Below are 6,866 nucleotides of genomic sequence, written 5' to 3' on the forward strand. Positions count from 1 at the left end.
CTGCAATTATTTTTATTCTGATTTTTATATGAGCGAATAACAATGGGTAGCAGGTCCAGTACAATCAGTACATTTAGCTACGTAGCTAAAATTACCTACCGTAGCTTTATTTACCTACCTCGGGTAGCTTAATTTAACTATTTCAAGGCAATTAACTTTTCACAATTTTGCCTTTTATTTTAAAAAGACAAAAAAATCACAAATAAATGACTAATAATATATTTATACTTGGGATTATTTGATTTAGTTATTTCATTCAAGAAGTAAACTGTTTGGTCACAAATTAATAGTTGTATATAGCCCCAAAACTTTTAGAACTTTGTTTGAAATTGCACAGAAAAACTACATCTCCAAGATTTTTTCATGAATTGTTTTCAAAATTACCTACCGTAGCTTTATTTACCTACCTCGGGTAGCTTAATTTAACTATTTCAAGGCAATTAACTTTTCTTGTTTACATTTTATTGCAATTACGTATATTTGTGTTTGTTTGTATACTGCACTGACCTGTGCAATTGTTGTAAATCTCCTTGGTATCTTACTCTCTTGCATTAGAAGAAGCAGTTATTTTTGTGGCCACCAAGTGCTGTATAGCATACGTCCGTCTACACCAGTGACAATTGAATACACTGAACAGTGACCAGTGAGCGGCTCTATATATAGGGGCCCTCAGATATAGGGAGAGTCCAATCGAATATGGCGGACAGATTCTTTTTACGAAGCGTGTTCAGCTTTAAATACTACGCAATATTTTTGGTGCATAATACGCCCCATACTCAAGATATGTACATGTTCACCAAACCGAAAATGTCCAATATGTTCCTTTTTAAAGACAGATTTCCCCCTTTCCTCTATATATTTTAACACAAGAAAGTGCTAGGATGTATGACAATTACAATGGAAGTCATTAGTTTTATCTTCAAATAAAGAATTATAAGGTTTGTAACCTCGCATTCATTATTAATATATCATGTCTGGTAACATGCAAGTCAAAATATTTCACTGAAAATTTTAAAGGACTGATATGCATCTTTAAGATATTATTTCATCAACCTTTCTCCTTCCACAAAAACCAAGTTTGATAAGAAAGCATAAGTGTACATACATATGTTTTATTCCCTTCTTTGCATTGTCATTTCAACATGAAAGGATTTGTACATACATGTATGTATTAAGACAAGGAATTATTTTCGCAGATTTAAAAATTCTTTAAAATTCCAAATATAATATGATAAATCTTCTTCTACAATTGTTTCTATCAAAGTGCTAAACATTACTGAACTTATGAAAATAATGCATTACTTTTGAAAGTAAATTATATAATGATTTGTTAAATTGCATCAAATAATATTAACTTCGACGAGTTTTCTGAAGAAATATGTACTCTGATTTGACAAAAATACAAATATATATACACTTAACATAGTTCATACGGACCTTTCAAACACTAATTCCATGACTTTCCAAAACCTTCTTGTCTTTAAATCAACAATTTTTTTTTATTTCTCATGCTTCAATACAAAAGTACATACCAGTACAGCACAAACAACAAAGAGTAAACATTGTTAGACAATTTTTTTGTATATATTGCTGCACATAAACCTCTAAACATTTACAGTCCTTTTTCTTGCAATTTTAAATAATTATTAATATCCAAACAATAAGCTTTTTGTTGTGTTACACAAGATGTGATGGTTGCCACATTGCTGAAAAAATGCATAACCTGCTTCAGCTTTGTATTATAATATGAACACCCCTCCCTCTGATCTGCATGTAAAGTTGTAAACATGATGGAAGTATTGTGGTACATGTACAGTAAACACACAGTTAAATCAAAGTTTTGAAAACTTGTGGATTAATAATTGATTAAATCTGTATCAAATTTGCATTAAACTACAATTAGTGAATTGGCAATACACAAATTTCCTTCTTATAACTTCTGTCATACATGTATGGAGTTTATGTCTTCAAGTTGATTTGATATACAAGAGCATGCTCTACAGACAATAAACAATCTTTAAAATGGGGCAAGCTATTGACATATAAGTTGATGATACAAGGATATCAACAGCCCTGTTTAAAGTCAGCAATTTGCAAATTCTATGATGGATGCAATGACCTTATTAGCAATACAATCTTTTTAAGTCAAATGTTGATTGACCTTTTTCATACTAAATGTTATGCAATTATTTTCACACTGAATTATGACCCATAATACCCTAACTTTAATCCACATATCTTGGGGATGCTTCAATATTGATTAAGAAGGTCATGTTGTTCTGCAGAAGGGGAAAACACTCATTGAATAATAAAAAAATGCTTCCAGATTCTAGCTTACTCTAATACTGGGAACAATAATTTAAAGAAAATTTGAATCCACATAACTTGGGAATGTTTCAAAAGAAGTGTTGGCATGGTGTTTTCTACATTATTTTTCAAAAAATATCATCGTCATACATTTCACCTTGAAATATTGATCCCCTTTGTTGCCTTATTCTACTCCTGAGGGCCAACAAGTTGTAGTCCCATTTTACCCCCAGGGACCATTATTTGGAAAAATTAAATCTGCTCTGAGGATGATTTACAACATATTAATATGACTAATCATGACCTTGTTATTCTTTACAAGAAGAAAATAAATATTTTTCCTATATATTCCCATGTGTAAAACTGTGATCTCCTGTTGTGGCCACACACGATTTGAACACCCTTAAATCAGGAAGCTTTCACATAACATTAACATTTTCCAGCCAAGTTGTTCTTGAAAAGAAGACTTTAGAAAATCCATCAAATTTTCATGAACTCTTAATTATCTCCCCTTAAAAGAGGGCATGGCTCTTCGTTTGAACAAACTTTTTCCCCTTTTATAAAAGGATGCTTTGAGGCAAGTTTGGTTGAAATAGTCCAAGTGATTCTAGAGAAGAATTCAAAAATGTAAAAAGTTAACAGACAACACACATCAGATGGACAGACAGAAACCAGACATTTTTCAATCAGAAAAGCTCACTTGAGCTTTAAGTTTGGGTGAGCTAAAAAAGTAACATGTACACTTGATGAAAAAAAAGGCAACACTATATATAAAAAAGAATTAAAAAATAAATGTACATGCATTAATATAAATTATTAGGCAAAAAAATCCCTCTCCAGATCTATGGTGTTGTTGACAGAATATTCAGACATAATATTCGAAACTCTTCCAACTTCTTTTCTTTTTGATCAGTTTCTTCATTTTTTTTCTTCCTTAATGTCATTTTTAATTTTTGATCGTAGTGCTATGGGTGATGATACTGTGAAAATATATATCTCTGAAATAGGCAGTCTTCTTTTTTCCCCGTCATTTGATGTTTTCAGGTAATATCTGAAAAGAAAGCATCATTCATGAGCATTTAAAGCAATGTAAGAAATATCAACAAAAATTACAACCTACAATTTCCATAAAAATTATGAGGGGTTTAGAAATTCTGCATTCTGTAGTAAGTTATAACTTTGAATTCATTTCAATGTTGTGACTGTATTTATTCTAGTTGAACCAAATTGGGCTGAGGTTCAAGGTTTTACAAAAAGAAAAAAAATAATACCGGGTAAGGGAAAATAATATCATTTGTTCTTTCTACAGTAAGGTTTTACTCTGTCAATAAGCTCAAGTGATGCAGTGGTTAGAGCATTAGTCGCTTTGTCTGTCTGTCAGTCTCTCCCACTTGGCTTTCTGCACTTTTTTCCTAAATGCTTGCAGAAAATGAGCTTTTTTTGATAAGTGTGTGTATCTTGATGAATTACCTTACATACTTGCCTATAAGTTGGTTTTTTGGGAGTTAAACTTTGGTCCAAAACTCTTTACCGACTTATACGCAAGTTTTAACAAGATTGGTAATTTAGTGGGTCAATCCCTCTAATTTAAGCTTAATAAATACAACCGACTTATAGGTGGACCGACTTATAGGCTAGTATATACGGTACAGATCAAGTTTCAATTTCATTCCACAGGGATTTATCCAAGTTTTGGGGGAAACTGTGTTTTTTGAGAAGTTAGGAAATTACTTTCAATTAAATTAATTTATTATTTTGAAGCAAGTGATCTTTTTTATAAGGTCTACTTACCCTTTCTACTGTGTGTACATCTGTTCTCCAATTCAACTAACCTGTAGGATCTTGGCTAGAAGTTGACAAACTAGGGGTATCTGTAAGTTAAAGACAGATTAGTAGGAATAAACTGTATACATGGAAATCCCCCCCCCATTTTATTTTCGCCCCTTTGGGCCTACTCACAGGTGTGCAATTTTAAAACGGGGTAAATTCAAAGAACACAGTATGTATAATTTCTTAAACAGAACTGTGACTGACCAATTTTAAAACGGGGCAAAATTGTTTGCAAGTGTGAAAGGGCAAAAATAACATGGGGTGAAAAAAGTCCTGTATAGAGTACTGCAAATCACCAATTTTCCATAATATCAAGTACTACTGACCATGTTGACAACGTTTTAAAAGTAGGTCTTAGTGTAATAAATGCTGGATAAAATCTACTTATTGTTGTGTACAATTAGAATTTTTCAGTAAGAGCTCTAACATTTAACAAAACCTTAAGAAAAAAATCTTATTTCTCTATTAAAGTTCTTGCAAGTAAATATTATAAATTTGTAGTAAACAAAAGAATATCTTGCTTTTAAATTTACAATATAGAATTATTAGAAGTACATGGACAATTAAAATAACACTTCCTATGTAATTCTGACACTCTTAATTGCTTAATCTGAATTGCAGTAAGCATGTTAAGGTATTCCTTTTTTCACTTAGGTAGATATTTTTCCTAATGAAAACTACTCCTTATCTAACCTATCACTCATTTTAAATGCAACAAAAATACATTTTTAGAATCTTCTGAAAGACAGTTCGACAAGACTAGTACTCGTTAATGTCAAACCCTGACAGTCAAACCCTGTTATCTTGACCTAGACGGGACTGTGAAAAAACTTTGAGATATCTGGAAGATTTGGGATACTGAGGGAAAAATTCTTAATAATAAGTGATTGGGACTAGAATACCATATTTTACATGGTATTCGAGATATCAGTGTTCGAGATACCGAAGTTCAACTGTACTCTTATTACTGTAGTATGTATTCTATAAACCAACTATTATTCCTGACAATTTTTATTCAGGATTCCTTACTTTATTGAAATCCATCTGCAACAGTGACCATTAATTTTCACAAAGCTCTAAGGAAACATTCTAATACACTGTCACAACTTATGCATGGCACCTGATGAGAAATATTTGCAAGTAGTGAAGGTTGCGAATCTTGCAGATCTTTCTTGTAGGCAAGTTAAAGTTGGTTTACAGCATATTATGTATATATACTGAACTTTGCAGGGTATAATAAAGTCTTACTTCAAAGTAATTTCATCTAATGTTTCCCTAAGTACGACATCTTTCATCAACTGCAATCAAAATTGGAATACATAAGCCAGTTCCAATGTCCTTCCTTGCAGTCCGTGGTATTCCCTGTGAACTGAGATTGGGTCTCCATGACTTCAGCCACTTTAATTTTTGATTGTCCCCAAATCTTTAATCTTCAAAGAGAAAAAGCGTCAACTCAACTTAAGGTCAATATCTTCCTAGAAACTTAGTCTTCCTAGAAAAAAGATGCTCAAAAACCAGAAGTCTCTGATGAGACTCACAGTCGCTCTACTGGGTTGTACTTATAACAAAGGAAGAGAAAAGTAATACTTGGATTGAAACTTTGTAACAGCAATAAATAGAATTAAGTATCATAGTGTTGTCTACTTGTGTGCCAAGTTATACTGTATTTAAACCAATACTGTAGGAGAAGTAGCATTTTGAAAGTATTTTACAGAAATTTCTATTTTTTGTTTTTTGTAACCATGGCAACACTGTTGATCAAAATCCAAAACAGATATACAGAATTATGTTGCTTAGTGTTGTCTACCTGTGTGCCAAGTTATATTGTTATCAGACCAAAACTGTAGGAGGAGTAGCATTTTAAAAACAAGAGGTCCATGGGCCACATCTCTCACCTGAGCACATTGGCTAAGAAAAAAGCAAAAATCAGTTCACTTCAAAGGGGGGGGGGGGCTTGAATTTTAATTACCTGATGATGCTTCAATATCAATATAACAAAAGGCTTTGATGTTCTTGCGCAGATTTTTTCCTATATATTCATTTGTAAAAATTTCATTCCCCATTGTAGCCCCACCCTACCCCCGGGGGCCCTCATTTGAACAAATTATCAATATGACTAATCATGGTTTTTCTGTTCTTGCCAAAAAGATTTTTTCCTATATATTCCTATGTAAAACACTGATCCCCCATTGTGGCCCCACCCTACCCCTGGGGGTCATGGTTTGTACAAAATTAAATCTAAACGATCTGATGATGCTTCCGTATAAATATGACCAATCATGGGTTTGCTGTTCTTGAGAAGAAGTTTTTTCCTATACATATACTGACTCCTATGAAAAACTCTGATCACCTGTTGTGGCCCAACCCTACACCTGTGGGTCATGACTTGAAAAAAACTTAAATCTACACTACCTGAGGATGCTTCCATTAAAATATGACCAATCATGACTTTGCTGTTCTTGAGAAGAAGAGTTTTAAAGAATTTTCCTATGTATTCCTATGCTAAAGTTTGATCACCCGTTCTTGCTCCACCCTACCCCCGGGGGTCATTATTTGAATCTACACTATCTGAGGATGCTTTCATATAAATATGACCAATCATGGCTTTTCTGTTCTTAGGAAGAATATTTTTAAAGATATTTTCCTATATATTTCTAGGAAATTTTGATCCCCCATTGTGGCCCAACCTTACTCCCTGGGGTCATGATTTAAACAAATTTGAATCTACA

At 32.8% G+C, this 6,866-nt stretch overlaps 1 long non-coding RNA gene across 1 annotated transcript; it reads right to left on the bottom strand.

The window, feature by feature from the left end:
- Nucleotides 1–3,232: 3,232 nt before the first annotated feature.
- Nucleotides 3,233–5,514, bottom strand: LOC133199253 (uncharacterized). The gene is made up of 3 exons (XR_009722779.1): nucleotides 5,386–5,514; nucleotides 4,099–4,178; nucleotides 3,233–3,358 (listed from the first exon to the last, which is right to left on the bottom strand). It is a non-coding gene; the product is annotated as an uncharacterized LOC133199253 (long non-coding RNA).
- Between the last annotated feature and the right edge of the window lie 1,352 nt (nucleotides 5,515–6,866).

This window comes from Saccostrea echinata, unplaced genomic scaffold (assembly GCF_033153115.1).
Source record: "Saccostrea echinata isolate AGI-Se365-2 ecotype Australia unplaced genomic scaffold, CSIRO_AGI_Sech_v1 ptg000033l, whole genome shotgun sequence".
Classification (NCBI taxonomy): Eukaryota; Metazoa; Mollusca; class Bivalvia; order Ostreida; family Ostreidae; genus Saccostrea; species Saccostrea echinata.